General features: G+C 35.5%; 1 pseudogene; it reads right to left on the bottom strand.

Moving 5' to 3' along the window:
• Nucleotides 1-3,406: 3,406 nt before the first annotated feature.
• On the bottom strand, nt 3,407-22,521 carry LOC122222621 (annotated as a pseudogene).
• Nucleotides 22,522-23,064: the final 543 nt, after the last annotated feature.

The following is a 23,064-nucleotide window of genomic DNA, read 5'->3' as shown; positions in this document are numbered from 1 at the left end:
TCATATGGTATTTGTCTTTCTCGGACTGACTTATTTTGCTTAGCATAATACACTCTAGCTCCATCCATGTGACTGCAAACATGGATTTCATTTTTTGATGGTTGAGTAATATTCCATTATGTGTGTGTGTGTGTGTGTGTGTGTGTGTGCATGTGTGTGTGTGTGTACCACTTCTTTATCCATTCATCAGTTGATGGACATTTGGGCTCTTTCCACAATTAGGCTATTATTGATAATGCTGCCATAAATATTGGGTTGCATGTACCCCTTTCAATCTGTATGTTTATATCCTTCAGTAAATGCCCAGTAGTGCAATTGTTGGGTAATTGGGTAATTCTATTTTTAACTTTTTGAGGAACCTCCATACTGTTTTCCAGAGTGACCATACCAGTTTGCATTCCCACCAATGGTGCAAAAGAGTTCCCCTTTCTCTGCATCCTCGGCATTGGCCATGTTTTAGTAACCTTTCTGTACCTAGTTTCTGGCATATACTAAACATCTGCAAATATTAAATGGCTATTCAATACACCCTTACTAGATTTACATTTAACATAATTTACAAGTAATTATTGATTCATTTTTAAAATTCAGTGTACTAAAGAAGGGACAAAGATGAGTAGAACAAATGGTCTGGTTAACAGAGGAGAGCCTAGACAAGTGCAAACATAACTAATATAAAGTAGGGTGAGCTGAGTATCCTGAGATAAATGTAAACAATGTATAATAGAGGTTCAAAGGGCAGAGAGCTTGCACAGAGTTTGAAGATTGAGGATTGTCTTCAGGAGGATGTGACATTCAAGTTTGAACTTAAAGGTGGTCATGCACAGCGGATTGGAAGGACAGTCATGGCAGAGAGCATATTCTATATAAAGAATCAAATCAGCCTATTTGCTACCTCTGAATGGCTATAACTATTCTACAGGGATCACTTCACAATATGTAGTAACAACTTTGTCCCAAGGTTGTTATCCTCATTCTCTCCACTAAAACGTAAACTTTTTATGGGTTATAGGTTGGTACATTTTGTATCCTCTGCTACATCTATGAACGCTCTGTATGTAAAAATATTTTAAAAATTTACTTGGCACCTTTCAGATTACCAAAGATTTTACAGTGTTACTATTTATGTTAGATCTACTGATTGACAGCCAAAATAGCTCCTCAAATGTGATACATAATCAACCATTTCTAGAACAGCAGCTAAGGGCTAAGGCACTGGAGTTAGGACTGCCGTGTTTTAATTACTGGCTTAACTACTTACCAACAATGGGATCCTGGCAATTTATCAACCACAGAGGACTCAGTTTTGTCATCTATGAAAGGGAATGATAATCATATTTATCGTATAGAGCTCTGTGATAGATTAAAGATGTCTATAAATACTTTGCTACCCTTCTCTTTGAGGGTGATGTTCAATTTTCATCTCTTTGAATCTAAGTTGGCCTTTGTGATGCCTTTAATGAATTGATTGCAATGGGAGTGGGATTCTGGGACTTTTGGAGTGAGATCTGAAGCTCTGCAGTGTTTGCTCATCCCTTTTTGAATTCTTGCTCTTGAAAAACTGTCTCTCAGAGTCCTTAGCCAATCATATAAGAAATCTGACTACCCTTAGACAACCATGCTGGAGACACCACATGTAGGTGCTTGGGTTACCAATGCTAGCTGAACTCAGCTTTCCAGCCATTCCAGCCAAGGCACCCGACATGTGTGTTAAACCTCTGGGACTCTTCTGAACAGCCCATCCACCAGCTGAATAACATATAGTGACATCAGCTGACTCATTGTGGAGTAACAGTATCACCAATTCTAACCGTATGTGATTTTTTAAACAGATTTCATTCATCATGAAATATAATAAATGGCTGTTTTAAAACACCAAGTTTTGGTTTAGTTTATTAATGGCAACAAATAACTAGAACAGGCTATTATGAAGATTAAGTGATTTAATGTATATAAAACACTTAGCACAGTGTCTGGCACAGAGTAAATATTTCATAAACATTTTTTCTATTATGGTATTATTGCACCATAACCACAATTATGAAATCTGCATTTGTGTGTGTGTGTGTGTGTGTGTGTGTGTGTGTGATTTGCAAGTACTGAGAAAATAAACTCAAGATGAAAGGCAACAATGTGATGCACTTTCATATAAAATAGTCTTTGTTAAATTGTCATTGTATAAGGAATTCTTGTTTTTGTCTGGCTAAGCATTAAATAATGAATTTTTAAAAAAATTATTTTAAGGTTTATTTATTTTTGAGAGAGAGAGAAAGAAAGAGAGAGCACAAGTAGAGAGCACAAGAGAGAGAGAGAGAGAGAGAGAGAGAGACTCAGAATCCAAAGCAGGTTCCAGGCTCCCAGCTCAGTACAGAGCCTGCCACAGGGCTGGAACTCACAAGCCATGAGATCATGACCTGAGCTGAGGTCGGACACTCAACCAACTAAGCCATTCAGGCGCCCCATGAGTTTTTTTTCTTTAAGGTGTTTTTTCCCCTTAGATGTTTTCTCATATTACTATATATTGTCCATCTGAATCATCTTCACTACTTTGTTGGCTTCAGTTTCTATTATTTGTTAATCCCAAATCTTTACCTTTAGTTCAACTTATTTTTGAACATCAGACGTGAAAGTTCAGTTGCTTACTGAACATCTTCACCTAAATGTACCATGTGGCAAAACTGAACTCATCAGCTCCTCATCCTTTCTCCTCAAATTTCCATTGTTCATCACCCACTCAGGTGTTTACATCAAAATCTGGGATTTAAGGAAAAAATCTGGCCTAAGACCACAATTCATATTGGTTATATATGTTTATTAAAATAGGATCCTGTCTATAGGTGGTAATTGCAAAGTTTGAAGCTTTTATAATGTAGTTCACGTACTATGATATAGGAATTTCTATGTTGTATGAAGCAGCAATGTATATAAATAGTAAAGAACACTGTCCAAAGTATCTGATATTTTGGATATGCTAAGGAAGCTACAAAGATACTTGGGATGTAGACCTTTTCTATTGTTTCTTTTTCATGCTCAAGCCTACAGAAGCTTGTGACTATATACATTCATCCAAATTTTAATCTGAAGGATGTCAAATAGCCATATAGAATTCATTTGTCTATATATTTCTTTTTTTCCCCTCAGTTCAAGTTTAATAGAAACAACAAATAACCTAAAGTGATGCCCCACTACTATACACATCAGTTGTCCTGCCCCATAGCGCAGCTCAGGCCACTCTCTCTAGAGGAAGAAAGGGCAGCCTTCCCAACCCCTGCAGGAAAGGCCTGTTCTGTTCCACACCACATCCGCACTGAGCCTAAAGTCTTATGTTTTAAGCATGACAATTGTACAAATGAAATCTTGTCTTCATGGTTACCCACTGCAGCCTGGCCCTAAAATGGCCCAGCACTCACTTCTGCTTGGAGAAATATTCTTTGCTCTTTTGGATATCAGGCTTGATGATATCACTGCCAGTCTTGCAGCCTTGGGCACAATTCCCCATGCGTGTCAGTAAACTTGAAGGCCTGAATTAGTCTCAGAATCTTATCCATAGAATGTTCCATAAGGAAGTCATTCACAGTGATCTGCCAAAGGATGCCTTTATCATCAGTGATAGAGAGGCCCTGAACAAGTTACATTCATCAGCTTTAACATTCCATAGTCCTAAAGGCCATATACCAAAGACCCACAGCCAGTATCACCCTCAGTGGGGAAAAACAGAACTTTGCCTCTAGGGTCAGGAACAAGATAGGAATGTCCAGTCTCACATTGTTATATAACATAGTACTGGAAGTCCTAGCCTCAGCAATAAGACAACAAAAAAGAAATAAAAGACATCCAAGTCAGCGAGGAAGAAGTCAAACTTTCACTATTTGCAGATGACATGATACTGTAGGTTGAAAACTCAAAAGTCTCTACCACAAAACTGCTAGAACTAATACATGATTTCAGCAAAGTCACAGGATATAAAATCAATGTAAAGAAATCTGTTGCATTTCTATACACCAATAATGAAGCAACAGAAAAAGAAGTCAAGGAATCAATCCCATTTACAATTGGATCACAAATAATAAGATACCTAAAAATAAACCTTACCAAAGAGGTAAAAGATGTGTACTCTGAAAACTATAGAACACTTATGAAAGAAACTGAAGAGAACACAAAGAAATGGAAAAACATTCCATGCTCATGGATTGGATGGAAAAATATTGTTAAAATGTCTATACTACCCAAAGCAGCCTACACATTTAATGCATTCCCTATAAAAATACCACCAGCAGTTTTCAAAGAGCTACACATCCTAAAATTTGTATGGAGCCACAAATGACCCTGAATAGCCAAAGCAATCCTGAAAAAGCAAGGCAAAGCTGGAGGCATCATGATTCTGGACTTCAATTATATTACAAAGTTATAGTCATCAAGACAGTATGGTACTGGCACAAAAATAGACACACAGATCAATAGAACAGAATAGAAAAGCCAGAAATGGACTCACAACTATATGGTCACCTAATCTTCAACAAAGCAGGAAAGAATATCCAGTAGAAAAAAAAGATAGTCTCTTCAACAAATGGTGTCGGGAAAACTGGGTGACAACATACAGAAGAATGAAAGTCGACCACTTTCTTACACCATACACAAAAATAAATTCAAAGTGAATGAGAGACCTAATTATGAGACAGGAAACCATCAAAATCCTAGAAAAGAACACAGGAAGCAACCTCTTTGACCTTAACTGCAGTAACTTCTTACTAGACACATTTTCGGAGGCAAGGGAAACAGAAGCAAAATGAACTGTTGGGACTTCATCAAGATAAAAAGCTTCTGCACAGAAGAAATGGACAGAAGACATGAACAGACATTTTTCCAAAGAAGACATACAAATGGCCAACAGACAGATGCAAAGGAACTAAGCATCATCTGATATCTGATGAATATCAGAGAAATGCAAAACAAAAGCACAATGAGATATCACCTCATACTTGTCAGAATGGCTATTAATAAAAAGATAATGGCAGGTTTTGGCAAGGATGTGGAAAAAAGAGAACCCTTGTGCACTGTTGGTAGGAATGTAAATTCATGTAGCTACTATGACAACAGTATGGAAGTTTCTCGAAAAATTGAAAATAGAAATTCCATACCATCCAGCAATTACCCTTCTGGTATGTGTCCAAAGAAAATGAAACACTAATTCAAAAAGATATATGCACCCCTCTGTTCTTTGCAGCATTATTTATGAGTGCCAAGACATATAATCAACCTAAATATCCACTGATGGATAAATGGATAAAGAAAATGTAGCACAGCTAAGGAAACAACAAAACCAAAAAGCAGCCTACAGAATGGAGAAGGTATTTACAAATGACTTATCTGAAAAAGGGTTAGTATTAAAATCTATAAAGGACTTATCAAACCCAACAGGCAACAGCCAAACAATCCAGTTAAGAAATGGGCAGAAGACATGAATAGACGTTTTTCCAAAGAAGACATTCAGATGGCCAACAGACACAGGAAAAGATGCTCAATATTACTCATCATCAGGGAAAAACAAATCAAAACTGCAATGAGATTCCACCTCACACCTGTCAGAATGGCTAAAATTAACAACACACACAATGAGATGTTGACAAGGATGTGGGAAAAGAGGAACCCTCTTATGATTTGGTGGGAATGCAAACTGCGCAGCCATTCTGAAAAACAGTATAGAGGTTCCTCAAAACATTAAAAATAGAGCTGCCCTACAAACCAGCAATTGCATTACTAGGTATTTACCTAAAGGATACAAATTACAGATTTGAAGGGGCGTATGCACCCCAGGGTTTATAGCGGGATTATCAAGAATAGCCAAACTACAGAAAGATCCCAAATGTCCATTAAGCAATGAATGGATGAAGAAGAGGGGATATATATGTATGTATATGTATATGTATATGTACATGTATATATATATGTATATGTATATGTACATGTATATATATATGTATATGTATATGTATATGTATATGTATATGTATATGTATATGTATATATGTATATATACACATACACACAATGGAATATTACTAAGTCATTAAAAAATGAAACTTTGGCATTTGCAATGATGTGGATGGAGCTAGAATGTATTATGCTAAGTGAAATAAGAGTCATAGAAAGACAAATACCATATGATTTCACTCATATGTGGAATTTAACAAACAAAACAGATGAACATAAGGGAAGGGAAAAAAAAGAGAGGGAAGCAAACCATAGAGACTCTTAACTATAGAGAACAAGTACTGGCAGGGGATGGCGTAAATGGAAGGCACTTGTGATGAGCACTGGGTGTTGTATGTAAGTAATGATCCACTAAATTCTTCACCTGAAACCACTTTTACTAAATTAAACTAGATTCTTCACCTTAAACCAATCTTACCTTGTATGCTAACAAACTAGAATCTAAAAAACATGAAAAGAAAAGCAAAAAAAAAAAAAAAGATTCCATTGTCCTGGACACTGGCATGCTTGGCTTCTGATAACAAGGGAATGTTCCTGGGTCCCAGTTCTCTTTGTTTCTTGGGTGTGATGATCCACGCCAGGCAATAGAAATGAGAACCACAGATGCACCAATCATTTAGCAGCTGAGTTTCTTAAATTCTCCTGCCCTTTAACTGAAAGCAATGATCTCTGCAGGACACACAAAGGTGAAGCCAAGAGTGTAAAAGAACACAACGTATTTTCCTTTGTAGTCAGAGAGGTTGATGTCTTTTTCTAAGTTTATTTATTTTGAGAGAGAAAGAGTGCGAGCAGGGAAGGAGCTGGGAGAAAGACAGAGAAAATCCCAAGCAGCCTCTGTGCTGTCAGCGGTACTCATCTCTGGAACCTGGAACGGTGAGATCATGACCTGAGCCAAAATCAGGAACCGGATGCTTAACTGACTGAACCACTGAGGTGCCTCCCCTGATGTCTTTAAACTGGCCATCTGGCATAACAGCCATGGCTTTGAAGTTGGAGGCAGGATGACCAATTTCGGCCTTTCCTGAAGATATCTTGTCATCAGCAGCTGAGACAGAATGCACCAAGGCCAGTCAGGAAGAAGACATTATCCATACATTTTTTAATGCTTTAAATTTTTAATGCTTTAGCATTAGTAAAGCTAATTGTTGGTTTTTTTTTTTTTGGTTGGCACACCAACCAGAACTTTGCTAATGTCATTGTTAATATAATTTTTATTTGTATCTTAGTACAACTTTATGATAATTTATGGTGCTCTAATCTTTAATCCCAGAAAAACTTTCAGCAAAAATTTCTGTGACTTAAATTTGGAAAAAACCCTTTCTGTTGAGGATTTACCATATATTCTAAAATACTTATATTCTGAGGAGTAAAGGCTTGCAGGAAAATTATACTTGTTTAGCTTGTTTAATCCAGTGGTTGCCCTGCAACTTAAAAAAAGTTCACATTTATCATGCTATTTATTCTTTAGTTTGAAAGACTTAGAACTTTAAAATTGATATTCACTTTAGTTAATTTCATGAATGCCTTTTCTACTGCATTGACTCAGTGAGAGAGGGAATCTTTTATGGGTATACTTTCCACTTGGGTAGACTACATAAGCGTCTTTTTTCTCTTTCTTAAACAGCTTCCCTAATTGTTCACTATTACTTCAGATGACTTCTGAAATTCCTTGGCAATCAGCGTTAGGTGAGTTGATTCTGAAGGTGAGACTTTCTCCTTTCACTGCCCGCATTCATACATTGCCAAATCTGTCGTATTTCTTTTGACTCTTTGCCTTTTTCTTACCTTTTTTTTACAATGCAGTCTTTGTCTTGCCAAGGCTCTTTCAGCTTTACAGAATATTATTTTTGTGTCCCACAATGACTTTAGAAGAAAATTTATCCATTGAGGATAGCTGTATAGCTCAGAATATTTTATTTAACAAATTATTTTGCATAGGCTTCCTTTAGCCTGAAATCTTCTCTGCACCTCAGACAGGTACCAAATATCCTTGACTTTTCAGAAATGCATCAGTTGTATAAAATGAAGCATATCTATAATATGCTTACAAGCATGTGCTAATGTAATAGCACTAAAGGAAAAATAGTGTTTTGGCAGAGAAAATTTTAATTAGTTGTTTTAGTAAAAATAGCTACAACTCTCCATCTTCTACTCAGCACAGAAAATGCATTTCAGTCTTTAGGTCAGCTCATGTAAGACAGTTAACTGGCAGGAGAGTCCGCACTCTTCACTACATGGATCCAGCAATATCAGGGAAGTGTTAGAATAACTTAAACTTCCCTAATGAGCTTCAGGGCTTTAATGAGAATATTTTCTATTCTTGTATGATTAATATTGCTCTTTGATAGAAAGAGGACTCATGTGTGTGAAGGAAATGTAGAACGAAAGAGCTCAAGATAAACCGTTAAGAGGAAGTTAAGAAGTGGTTAATCCCTTAGAGCCCAGAGGGGATTAATTATTGATAACTAGTAACTGCCACCAGCTTGAGTAGTTTCTCCAAATAATTATAATAGCCTACAATAAAATAGCAAACAACTATTTTTAAACTACCAGCATTTTAACCATTTATTTTCTGAATTTAGTCAACTAAGCGATCTGTCCTGTCTGGCTATATAATTATGTAAAATGGTGAACCTATATCATGTATTTAAAGACACTATTATTATTTATAATAGCCATATTTTTTTTGTGCATAAAAATAGTCGTTGTAAATCACTAAGTCAGAGTGGATGAACCAGTTCTGTGTGTTTGTGTATGTATGTGTTTGTGTGCACGTATGTTTGTGTAGGTACACAGCTCTGTGTGCGTGGGTACGTTTGGAAAGTTAGAAAATTAGAACAGGGTGAAGAAGAAAGAATAAGAAAAAGAGACAATCCAAAAGAGTCACTGATATTAAGTAAAACATTACTAGAATATGGGGACATACATAATCAATGGAATTTTTGCACAAACGCAAGTACAGGTTTCCCTTGCTTTCCTAGAGTTCGCGTCTATGAAAGACCTACATTAATATCTGCTTTCACTAACCCAAAAGAAAGCCAGAGAGAATTTTCACTTTTACGCAATGGTGATTGCTTCTTCGTTTTATGCCATTTCAGCTTATAACAGGTTTCATAGGAGCACTCTACTTTCAGAGAGTGGGGGAAACTTGTAGTTTTTGGTTATTGTTTTTCACTATCCACTTATCCACTGAAGCAGACTGTAAGATGTCAAGAAGTAATGAGCATTTAGTGAGAGGAAGAGACTAGAAGTAGTGAGAAGTAGAAGTAATGAGAAGTGAGGATGTTAAGGATGATGAGAAAAGTAAGATACAGGTAGATGGTCATCACAGTATATTTATATTTATTTTTTTAAAGCTAATCAGTGTTTTATTTATTTTTTATCATTATTACTTATTTTGAGTGATAGGGAGCTCAAGTGAGCGAGGGGCAGAGAGAAAGGGAGAGAGAGAGAATCCCATGAGGGGCAGAGAGAGAGAGAGAGAGAGGGAAAGAGAGAGAGAGTGGGGCCTACCTGAAGTGGGGGCTCCAGCTCACCCAATGAAGGGCTTGAGCTCAGTGGTCATCACATTGTAATAGAGTTTAGCCATGTACGTTGAACAAACCCTGGATAGAAGGTTGATGAAGCGTAGGAGACTAGGATGGCTTTTTAAATTGTAACTGGGGAAACCGTGGTGATAGAGAAAAAGGAGTAAGAGCAAATACAGAAGATGGAGGAGGGAACCATTTTGTTGTTGGTGTTGTTAGCTGTCTCTGAATGTGTGTTCAGAAGGTTTTATTTAAAAAGCACTTAAATTGATGATGTCATGATCTAGCTATACTTGTTGAAACTTGTTAAGAAAGACAGTCTCTTGCATGCAGTCTTTCAGTCCCAGCTTGGCCCCTGGGGGGCCTCTGGCCTGGAGTACATCCCTTACCAAGAGATAGGGAACCCACACTACCTTGCTGGGCTTATTACTTTGTGTGGGAATATCTTTCCCTGTGTCAAACTCAGTGCACTCCTTTGTTCTGCCGAAGGACACGCTTCAATGGCCCTCAGGCACACCTCGAATTTTCTGTATTTCATATCCTCTAGGGGAAAGATTGGGGTCCTTATACTGCAGCAAAAATTGGGATGCATGCAGTCACGCTGCCTGTGATAGCTATGGAATAGATTTGTTGGCCGAGGGGAACTAGTGAATTGCAAAGGATTGGAATTTGTGTACACTTTCTTCCTTTTCTTGCTACAAATAAATACGGTACCACTGGGACTGGTGTGTGTATTATCTGTTCTCAGCAACCTTTAATATTGCACTAGTGTCTTCCCTGGGTGTCACTTATTTGCCTTTTAAGCTTGGCTGCACTTGTGTTATACTCTATCAAGCACAGCCTGTCCACCCAGTGGATGGTGAAACAAAGGTTTTCCATCTCAAGCTTCAATAAGGATTGTGCTATGGTTTGGAGGTAGGAAGGGAATTACAATTATTATTCATCCATTAGTACTGATTACCATTAAGAATGGATAGTCTGGCAAATAGCTGGTCTATCAGCTATTTGCTACTTCTATGTTTTGCTTAGGTCACAGAACATTGGTCAATCTAGCATCAGTTCAGTTGACTGATTTGTGCCTTTGGCACAAACTTTTTAGATGGACCACGTAGCCATTCCTCTCTTGGGTCTCATACTCTCCCTCTCAAGATTTTTTTCCAGGGTTAACAGGTGAGTCTCCTCCCTGCTCTGGATCCCCAGACTTCTCCTATTTCACATTTAGAGGAATCTCCAATCCACTTCCTCGCGTAAGCTCTACTTTCCCTATCTTTTTTCATATTTGACATTGATTACCATTAAAACTAGAATCTGAATCATTACCAACAACTGTATTACCTATTTTTCCTTGAACCAAAGGCATGATGTTTAAAACATTCCATGAAGAAAGGGGCAATATGTCTAGTATGGCAAAGAAGGAAGAGAGTAACAAAAGAGTTGTGCATATTAAAATTATTTAAACATTCTTATTCTGCCAAATTTGTATATAAGTGTGCATATTACTTTCAATAATTACAGAGATATAAATGGGTCTTAAAAATAGCAAAAAACCATTTTGTCAAGTTGGAGTCAAGGAAGTATGGAAATTCTCCCCATTTTAAGTGTTCTTTAATTATTGGCCTTTCTGTGGTTGAATTTATATTAACAAAGATAATTGGATATTAAGGCAATTAATCAGAAGGCTCAGCTTAAAAATAGCAGTTGAAAAATAAGTGAAATTTCCAACCGAATTCTACAGTTTGGTCTTTATACAGAAAAGATTGATTAGGTAGATGCTGAACCCTTTTCTTTACTCTTCAGAAAAGATTGTTCTCTAATTGTCACTGTATGTGAAGTAAAATGAAGATAGATAATACAAATATCCTGATTGACCAAAAGATTAAAATTGTGAGTCTTCCAAGAAATACGTGAGGATTCAAGAATATCTTATTGCAGTTTATTTTTTTCCGACTGTTTTTTTTTCAGCCACCATCTTCTAATAACGCACAACTACATCTTTTCTTGTTAGAACATGTTATCCAGCACTTTTTGATTACATGTTCTCAGATAATAGCTGGGGCAGATTGACCAAAGGAGAGCAATTTCTTTAATCAGGATAACATAATGATTCTATCACAAACTTTAGATAGGACTATGGATATTACCAATTTTTTTTTCTGGTCTATTAATAGCATTGTATCTTTAGTAGAATTGAAGACAGGACCTTCTGTAGGTCTCAATACAACTTTATAAAAGGCCATAACAATGCCTTTCGAATCAAATCCATTTGCTGTTCTACAGAAAAGCAAGTTTTTTAGTAACTTGGCCATAACCTGAGGACAGGGACCCTGCAAATATTAAACAGTGGAATGTAGTGAACAGGAATCTGAAATTTCTGCCTGGCCAAAGCCAGTGGCCTTTGGCTTCTCTCTGTTCTTGAGTCATTTTATGGGAATGAGTTTCTTCATCAGTGAAAAGAGGGTGCTGTCCAACATATTCTGAGGTCCTTTCAGTTCTAAAGTTCTTTGGCTAATTACCTGGAGTCCAAGTGATGCCCTCAATCTGGCTGGTATGTAATAAATATTTGATGTTTATGAACAATGTTTGACTTATGTATGTGGAGAAACACATGGTATATGGAAATACCATGGTGTCTTCAATACATATTATTTTGGGAGCAATGCGATTAAAATGTATGAATTCTTTGTTTACTTAGGTCAAAGAGAAATAGTTGTTTTTTTAAAATAATGTAAACTAAGGGAAAATAAAATACTCAGTATACTAGTTTAAAATATTTTTCAACTAGTGGTTGGAATATGTTAAATGTAAATATGTTAAATAACATTATTTATTTTTATCTTTGATAAGGTGCCAAATAAGTGGTTGGAATATGTTAAATGTAATGAATATATTTTAGTATATGTGCTGCCGAAGCGAGCACTGTAATGAATATATTTAAAAGAAAATGTTTAAGATATCTGAGGTGTTTATACTTTGTGAATACAACCAGTATATTCATTATTTAAAAATATATACTGGACGAAATCAATATTTACATGAGAAAACAGACTGCAGGCTTAAATTTTTCTGTCAGTAAGACTATCTAATAGAATCACGTGTCATGTATTTGTATGACCACTAAAATTTGAAATAGAAAAACAGAAAAGTATGCTTTTAGTTAACATGTCTTACATGTATAGAATGAATTGACAACTTTCATGTGTATGAATTACTAATAATAGTTTACATTTTTAATACATGTACTGCTCTAAATAATTACCTATATTTGCTCTTTAGTCCTTTTAACAACCCTATAAGGTCTTTACAATTATTATCATTATCCCCATCTTGCAGGTGAGGAAATTGAGGATCAGAGATGTTCATTAATTTGTCTAAAGGCACACAATCAGTAAGTGGTAGGGCCAAAATGTAAACCCCAGTATTCTGGTTTTATGCTCTTAACCAACTGTAATATTGGTTTTTTGTCATGATCATTTCTGAAAGAATTACTAAATCATGTGAAATGCATTACATCATTTATTTACAAGTTTACTAAGGATAAAATTGACCTTTCCATGTGTTCAAAAAAGTGCATCGTTTTTTCCTTTACCCACATTTACAATTTCTGTTTTTTTATCCTTTGTAAAACTAAGAAGCTGTACTATCAACTTTTTCTTTTGTTTTAATATGAGACCATCATTCGGTTATATGATTTGCTAGCATATATAGGATGCTAGGATATATCAATGCTTTTTTTTATCTCTTGCTTTTAATAGTTAGGGAACCAATTTCTGATGAATTGCTGAACCGAGAACTATGTTCTCTGTGAAGTTATAAGTAGCCCATATATGTCTCTTTTTATTCTTTAGGAGGCCTTATTTAGTTATGTTAACATCATCTCAGCCCAGAGAGTGTTCCCTCTAGAAATCATCGATCATCTGTTTTAGTCAAGCAGCCGACATTCAATCAATCACATGTTAATATTACTTCACTTCTTATTCAGAGGTCTCAAACATCTATCTCTTTCACTCTCTTTCAAAACCTTAAATGGGACTGACAATTATAATGATGTATCTTGTGATACAAAGCATAAGTTGTAAATAAGTCACGGATAGTAGTCACAGAAAAGAAAGAAGGCTGAGAAAAAACCCCAGTCAGATAGTGTGCAATAGTTCCTTCCTTTAGTCAGGGAAATAAATGCTTGTTTGCAATAGAATCTAACTATTATAAGACCCTTTAAGAACAATTCCTGTTGCAAAGTGAGAACATTTGTAGTTCCGTTTAAATAATGTAGCACTTCCAGCCTGTGAAAATAGATAAGCTTCCAGGATTCTTTTTGTGGAAAGATAAGTCACATGAAAAAACAAAAACAAAAACCAAAAAACGCCTTAAAAAAGTACATTGGTAGACATATCTTTGCAGGAAAACAATTTTTTGGTGCTGGACAAATAGGCATGTGTGTTTGATTTAACGGCTGTGTTTCTGTACTCAACTGAATTTCACAGGGTCACAATGATACATGGTTAGATGAGAAATTATACAGATTCTAGTGTATTCTTATTAAAATCAAATACTTTGAAAAATTGCAATATTTTGATTTGATCATCTAAAACTTAAGTTGTATCATTTTAGTCTTATCCAAATTCACTCAGAATGTAGATGAAACTGTTCCATGGAAGTTTGACAATTTTTGGTTAAAATTTTGTCTTTCTGAATTGTGTTTATTCTAGAAATCATATTGCTCAGTGCTTTTGCAAGTAGTGAAGAGCATTGTTTAGGAATATAAATCAGTTAGGATGCGTTGTGGAGCGAGTGATTGAAAAATTGGCTTAAGCTGGTTTAAAATAAGAACATTTATTTTTTGTCAGGGATGGCATCGAGGTGGATTGCTTCAACGGCTCAGTCTTCTCATCAAGGATCCAAGTTCGTTGAGCTTCTCCACTCTGCTGCCTACAACATCAGCTTTACACACAGGTTGATTTTCTTTATGATTGTGAGGTAACTGCTATGTGTTTTGTTCTTGTCATGTGTGTGTGTATGTGACACACACACAGAGAGGATTTCTCTGTGAATACATGAATTAAACTGGGATAATTGAGGAAAGAGGAGAAAGGAAGAAAGGATGCTGGGTGATCATCCATGTCCAACACAGGAAAGCAATGTAACATAATGATAAATATTTTTGGATAGCACATTTTAATAAAGTCTGACTCCACTAGATTAATATTACTTTGAGCAAGATTTAAAACCGTGTTGAAAAAAATTCCTGTTTCCTAATTCTTGCTTCCTTTTTGAAATTCAGTTATGATCACTTAACATGGAGACTCTAGATTCTGAATTATACAGCTGCAAACTGGAATATTTATTTATTTATATTTAGTACATAAGCATGTGTGAAAGTGGGGAAGGGGCAGAGAGAGGGACAGAGAATCTTAAATAGGCTCCATGCTCAGCATAAAGCCATTGTGGGCCTTGATCCCATGACCCTGGGATCAATCATGACCTGAGCTGAAATCAAGAGTTCGATGCTTAACTGAGCCACCTAGGCACCCCTAGGATTCTTTTTTAAAATATTTATTTATTTATTTATTTATTTATTTAGAGAATGTGAGAGAGAGAGAGAGAGAGAGAGAGAGCCATCAGGGTAAGGACAGTGACAGAGGGAGAGAGAGAATTCCAAGCAGGCTCTGTGCTCAGCTCAGAGTCTGACATGGGGCTTGATCTCACAACCATGAGATCACTACCTGAGTGGATATTAAGAGTTGTACACTTTACTAACTGAGCCACCCAGGCACACCATCCCCCCAGAAGTTTTAAATGTTAACTAATTTTATGAACTTGTGAGCTTTTATTGTATTCACCTCTTATGGCAGAGATGCTGCTTCTTCTCTCAAGTTTTCGATGGGCCAGAGTTGCTTAGAATAAACACTGCTTAACAGACTCCTTTGCAGCTAGATATAGTCATTGATAAAGGTCTTTGACTTGGATGTGAGTGGAAGTCATGTGTGCAAGTTCTAGTTTACACTTTAAAGGGAAAGTATAATATTTGATGGGTGGTAAACACAAGAAAGAAGAAACCTAGACAGCTGGTCACTTTAAAGAGAAGATCTTAATGTATCAGCCTAGATACTTAAGTCTGCCTTGTAAGCTAGTTTTAATCTAGGCTGAACTTACATATTAATACAATAGATAGCCAATATTAACATACTATCTAGAAATAAGGGGTGTTTCCTTGTAACTAGAAGCTGGATTACAATCTTCCTGAGTACAAAATAAAATGTACTTCTTATTTTTGAATATTATTAGGAAAAAGTAGTGTTGTATGGAGCTCCTGATATTTTTATTTTGATCTTGTAGTTTTTTTTAATGCACACCAGATTTAACTGTTTTGAATGAATTTACTCATTTTAAGGTATCAACATCCAATCACTTCACTTAAAATAATCAAACCGTTTGTGTATACACACACACACACACACACACACACACACACACACACACACAGCATACATCTCCACTGTTTACTGTCTCAAAGCATTTTAACAAGGTATTGCGCTGGCAGAATTAATTAGATCTGAAAACTGGTATAATAAAAGCAATAAAAGCTATAAGAATGCATTAAAATGGAATACCAAAATAATAGAATGTAAGGTTTCTAAAGTTGTATTTGACTAGTCAAATGTTTCTTAATAACTGGATGCATGAGAATACATTGTTCGTTATAATATTAAAGGAATGTAATGAAATGGAAATTGAGGCAATAGAGAATTCAGTATGCACAATTATTTTAAATTTAAAATCTTCCCCATAATGAACATAGCTAAAAACATAGAAGACAAATGATAGAGAAATTAGAAGCAATTATCAAAGGAATTCTCAGCAGAAATTTCTGATTTAAATTAAAGCCTATGATTAAAAATCTGCCTCTTTGTCCTTCTCCACTCTTCCCACAATCCACTACTACAGCACCTTGTAACTTAATTTCTTTTCCTCAAAGGCACTCATGCTCTGATCCATAACAAGAATGAACATATCAAATTTATGTCTTTCTGGCTTCTGCTTCTATATGGGCTAATACTTAATTTTAAAAAGAAGAAAGATGGAAATATTATTGAACAGTGGCCATGAAAAACAGAATTATTTTTCGCCTACATAACTCCATTAATTTTGTGAATGAAAAGGAGAAACTTTTCAAATTCTTTTTGATTGATATTTGAAATACAGCATGGTGTATTTTGGTAACTGGAGCTGACTTAAAACTATTTAGGTATCCCAAACATTAAAAAGATTATAGTGCATCATCTCCAGATACAATTCATTTATTCATTCAAAACTGATTTTGAACATCTGCTCAGGTATTGTTCTAGGTGCTGGAGACAAACAGTAAAATAATATTACTTGTTCTTATTATGTTTGTATTCTGGTGATTAAAATCAATACTATATCATAAAACAAGTATGGGGCAATTCAACATAGTTGTATTTTTTGATGAAACCTATTATGATTCTTTGGGAAATATAAAGTTCCTTATAAATGGTGTTTTTTGTGCATATAATAAATTTCATATTGCCTATTATACACTGTTACCATTATTTGCTGACTGTTTTGTCATTTTTCAGTAATCACTGATAATTAGTTATTTTTAAAGTAGTTATTAAAAACTCTTCATCTAATCTTTTTGTCTTTCCCTTTGGATGGAATTGCATTTTATAAAAGATCCAAAATGACCATATAAAAAACTAGAGAAACTTGAAGTGATTTTAAAAGTCGAAATAATCAGTTGTGGGTTTTTTGTTTTGTTTTGTTTTTCTATTTATACCCAAGTTACTTAGCATATAGTGCAATAATGATTTCAGGAATAGAATTCAGTGATTTATCCCCTACATATAACACCCACGGCTCAACTCATCCCACGTGTTTTCCTTAATGCACCTTGCCCATGTGGTCCATGCCCCCACCCACAACTCCTCTACCAACCCTCATTTTGTTCTCTATTTTTAAGAGTCTCTTATGTTTGTGACCCTACCTGTTTTTATATTATTTTTGCTTCCCTTCCCTTATGTTCATCTGTTTTGTATCTTAAATTCCACATATGAGTGAAGTCATATGATATTTTTCTCTCTCTGACTAATTTCATTTAGTGTGATAACCTCTAGTTCCATCCACATAGTTGTAAGTGGCAAGATTTCATTTGCTGAGTTTTGATTGCTGAGTAATACTCCATTGTGTGTGTGTGTGTGTGTGTGTGTGTGTGTGTGTGTGTAATGTCCTTATCCATTCATCTGTCAACGGACATTTGGGCTCTTTCCATACTTTGGCTATTGTCAGCAGCACTGCTATTGTCAGTAATGCATGTGTCCTTTTGAAACGTCACTCTTGTAACCCTTGGGTAAATACCTACTAGTGCAATTGCTGGGTAGTAGGGTAGTTATATTTTTATTTTTGAGGAACCTCCATATTGTTTTCCAGAGTGGATGCACCAATGTGCATTCCCACTAGCAGTGCAAAAGGGTTCCTCTTTCCCCACATCCTCACCAACGTCCGTTGTTGCCTGAGTTGTTAATTTTAGCCATTCTGTCAGGTGTGAGGTGGTATCTCATTGTCGTTTTGATTTGTTCCCCGAGGATGAGTGATGTAGAACATTTTTTCATGAGTCTGTTGGCCATCTGAATGTCTTCTTTGGAAAAGTGTCCATTCATGTCTTTCACCCATTTCTTCACTGGATTAATTGTTTTCTGGGTGTTGAATTTGATAAGTTCTTTATAGATTTTAGATACGAACCCTTTATCTGATATGTCACTTGAAAATATCTTCTCCCATTCCATCAGTTGCCTTTTAGTTTTGATGAGGTCCTAATAGTTCTCTCCAGAGACATGTTGAGTAAGAAGTTGCTGCAGCTGAGGTCAAAGAGGTTTTTGCCTGCTTTGTCTTCTAGGATTTTGATAGCCTCCTGTCTTACATTTAGGCCTTTCATCCATTTTGAGTTTATTTTTGTGTATGGTGGAGGAAAGTGGTCTGATTCATTCTTCTGCACGTCGCTGTCCAATTTTCCCAATACCATTTGCTGAAAAAGACTGTCTTTGTTCCATTGGATATTCTTTCCTGCTTTGTCAAATATTAGTCCGCCATACGTTTGTGGTCTATTTCTGGGTGATCTATTCTGTTCCATTGATCTAAGTGTCTGTTTTCGTGCCAGTACCATACTGTCTTGATGATTACAGCTTTGTAATACATCTTGGAGTCTGGAATTGTGATGCCTCCAGCTTTGGTTTTCTTTTTCAGGATTGCTTTGGCTATTTGGGGTCTTTTGTGGTTCCATACAAATTTTAGGATTGTTTGTTCTAGCTCTGTGAAGAATGCTGGTGCTATTTTGATAAGGATTGCATTGAATATGTAGATTTGGGTAGTATAGACATTTTAACAATATTTGTTTCTCCAATCCATGAGCATGGATCATTTTTCCATTTTTTTGCATCTTCTTCAATTTCTTTCATAAGCTTTCTATAATTTTCAGTGCATAGATTTTTTACCTCTTTGGTTAGACTTATTCCTAGGTATTTTAGGGGTTTGGTACAAGTGTAAATGGCATTGATTCCTTGAATTCTCTTTCTGCTGTTTCATCATTGGTGTATAGAAATGCAACAAATTTCTGTGCATTGATTTTATATCCTGTGACTTTGCTTAACTCATGAATCAGTTCTATCAGTTTTTTGGTGGAATCTTTTGGGTTTTCCACATAGAGTATCATGTCATCTGCAAAGAGTCAAAGTTTGACTTCCTCCTTGCCAGTTTGGTTACATTTTATTTCTTTGTGTTGTCTGATTGCTGAGGCTAGCACTTCCAACATTATGTTGAATAACAGTGGTGAGAGTGGACATCCTTGTCGTGTTCCTGACCTTAGGGGGAAAGTTCTTAGTTTTTCCCCACTGAGGATGATATTAGTGGTGGGTCCTTTGTATATGGCTTTTATGATCTTGAGGTATGATCCTTCTATCCCTATTTTATTGAGGGTTTTTATCAAGAATGGATGCTGTATTTTGTCAATTTCTATCTCTGTATCTATTGAGAGGATCATGTGGTTCCTATTCTTTCTTTTATTAATGTGTTGTATCACATTGATTGATTTGTGAATATTGAACCAGCCCTGCATCCCAGGAATAAGTCCCACTTGATCGTGGTGAATAATTCCTTTAATGTATTGTTGGATCTGTTTGGCTGATTTTTGCATCCATGTACATTAGGGAAATTGGTCTGTAGTTCTCCTTTTTAGTGGGGTCTTTGTCTGGTTTTGGAATGAAGATAATGGTGGCCTCATGAATGAGTTTGGAAGCTTTCCTTCCATTTCTATTCTCTGGAACAGTTTCAAAAGAATAGGTGTTAACTCTTCTTTAAATGTTTGGTAGAATTCCCCCAGAAAGCCATCAGGCCCTGGACTCTTGTTTTTTGGGAGATTTTTGATTACTAATTCAATTTCTTTACTGGTTATGGGTCTGTTAAAATTTCTATTTCATTCTGTTTCAATTTTGGTAGTTTATATATTTCTGGGAATTTATTTATTTCTTCCAGATTGCCCAATTTATTGGCATATAATTGCTCATAATATTCTCTGATTATTGTTTGTATTCCTGCAGTGTTGGTTGTGATCTCTTTTCTTTCATTCTTGATTTTATTTATTTGGATCCTTTCCTTTTTCTTTTCTTTTCTTCTTTTAATATAATTTATTGTCAAGTTAGCTAAAATACAGTGTATAAAGTATGCTCTTGGCTTCTTGAGTAGTTTCCCATCATTCATCACTTATATACAATACCCAGTGCTCATCCCAACAAGTGCCATCCTCAATGCCCAATGCCTATTTTCCCCTCCCCACACCCCCCATCAACACTTAGTTTGTTTTCTGTATTTAAGAGTCTCTTATGGTTTGCCTCCCTGTTTGAAACTATTTTTTCCCCTTCCCTTCCCCTATGATCTTCTGTTAAGTTTCTCAAATTCCACATATGAGTGAAAACATATGTTATCTGTCTTTCTCTGACTGACTTATTTCACTTAGCATAATACCCTCCAGTTCCATCCACGTTGTTGCAAATGGCAAGATTTCATTCTTTCTCATTCGTGATTTTATTTATTTGGGTCCTTTCCTTTTCCTTTTTGCTCAGATTGGCTAGGGGTTTATCAATTTTGTTAATTGTTTCAAAGAACAAGCTCCTGGTTTCATTGGTCTGTTCTACTGTGTTGTTTTGTTTTTTATTTCGACAGCATTGATTACTGCACTAATCTTTATTATTTCCTATCTTCTGCTAGTTTTATTTGCTGTTCTTTTCCTAGCTGTTTAAGGTGTAATGTTAGCTGGTATATCTGAGACCTTTCTTCCTTCTTTAGGAAGGTCTAGTTTGCTATCTACTTCTCTCTTATGGCCGTCTTTGCTGCATCCCAGAAGTTTTGGGCTATGGTGTTATCATTTCCATTGGCTTCCATGTACTTTTTAATTTCCTCTTTAACTTTTGGTTAACCAATTCATTCTTTGGTAAGATGTTCATTAATCTCCAAGTATTCATTGTCTTTCTAAATTTTTTCTTGTGGTTGATTTTGATTTTCATAGCATTGTGTTCTAAAAATATGCACGGTATGATCTCAGTCTTTTTGTGCTTGTTGAGGGCTGATTTGTGTCCCAGTATATGATCTATTCTGGAGAATGTTCCACGTGCATTTGAGAAGAATGTGTATTCTGCTGCTTTAGAATGAAGTGTTCTGAATAGATCTGTTAAGTCCATCTGGTCCAGTGTGTCATTCAAAGTCATTGTTTCCTTGTTGATTTTCTGCTTAGATGATCTGTCCATTGCTTTAAGTGGGGTGTTAAAGTCCCCTACTATTATGGTATTATTATCAATGAGTGTCTTTATGTTTGTGATTAACAGATTACTATATTTGGATGTATACATGTTGGGGGCATAAATGTTTACAATTGTTGGATCTTGGTGGATAGACCCCTTAATTATAGTATCATGCCCTTCTTCATCTCTTGTTATATTTATTTTAAAATCTAGATTGTCTGATATAAGTATGGCTACTCTGGCTTACTTTGGCAACCTTTAGCATGACAGATGGCTCTCCATCCCCTTACTTTCATTCTAAAGGTGACTTTAGGTCTGAAATGAGTTTCTTGTAAATAGCACATAGATGGATCTTATTCTCTTAACCATTCTGTTATTCTCTGTATTTTGATTGGAGCATTGAGTCCACTGACATTTAGAGTGAGTTCTGAAAGATCTGAGTTTAGTGCTATTGTGTTGTCTGTACAGTTGGAGTTTCTGGTGGTGCTCTCTGGTCCTATCTAGTATTTGTTTTTGGTCTTTTTTGTTTTGTTTCATATTTTCTGCCCTCAGAGAGTCCCCCTTAAAATTTCTTTCAGGGCTGGTTTAGTGGTCACAAACTCTTTTAGTTTTTGTTTTTCTGGGAAACTCTTTATCTCTCCTTCTATTTTGAGTAACAACCTTGCTGGATAAAGAATTCTTGACTGCATATTTTTCCAATTCAGCACGTTGAATATATCTTGCCACTCCTTTCTGGCCTGCCAAGTTTCTGTGGATAGGTGTGCTGTGAACCTAATCTGTATTCTCCTGTAGGTTAAGGACTTTTTTTCTCTTGCTGCTTTCATAATTCTTTTCTTGTCTGGGTATTTTGTGAATTTGACTATGATATGCCTTGTTGATGGTTGTTTTTGTTGAATCTAATGGGAGTTCTCTGTGCTTCCTGGATTTTGATGTCTGTGTCTTTACCCACGTTAGGAAGTTTTCCACTATGATTTGCTCACTTAAAACTTCTACCCATTTTCTGTCTCTTCATCTTCTGGGACTTCCATAATTTGGATGTCATCCCTTTTTAATGAGTCACTGAGTTCTCTAATTCTTATATTGTGATCTTTTACCTTAGTTTCCCTCTTTTGTTCTGCTATATTGTTCTCCATAAATTTTTCTTCTATATCGCTGTTTTGCTGCTCTGCTTCATCTATTCTTGCCCCCATGGGATCCATTCGAGATTGCATCTCAATTATAGCATTTTTAATTTCATCCTGACTAGATTTTACTTCTTTTATCTCTGCAGAAAGGGATACTATGCTTTCTTCTCATTATTATAATAAAATATTTATTATATATTAAGGAAGTAAAATTTGGAGGAAGAAAAAAATTAATAAAATTATAAATAAAGTTAAAAAATTTAAAACAACACAAAAATCAAATAAAGGAGGCTCAATCTTAGGCGTGTTTTGGTCTGGTTGTTGAAATAAGCTTGGTAGAATAGAGAAAAAATAGAAAAGAACAGAAAAAAAAAGAAAAAAGTAAGAAAACATTTAAAAGTTAAAAATATATATAAGAAAATAGAATAAAATGAAATGAAGAAAGTAAAATATAATAAAAAATTTAAAAAATTATAGTAATAAAAATTTTAAAATTTTTATAAAAACAGAAAATAAAAATAAATGTTTTCTCCTTCTGTATCCAAGAATAAGAAAAGAAAAGAAAAGAAAAAAAAAAGAAAAGAAAATAGATGGGCCAGTGAACAGAATGAAATCTGA

This window comes from Panthera leo, chromosome B3 (genome assembly GCF_018350215.1).
Source record: "Panthera leo isolate Ple1 chromosome B3, P.leo_Ple1_pat1.1, whole genome shotgun sequence".
NCBI lineage: Eukaryota > Metazoa > Chordata > Mammalia > Carnivora > Felidae > Panthera > Panthera leo.
This window is presented reverse-complemented; position numbering and strand designations above follow the sequence as displayed.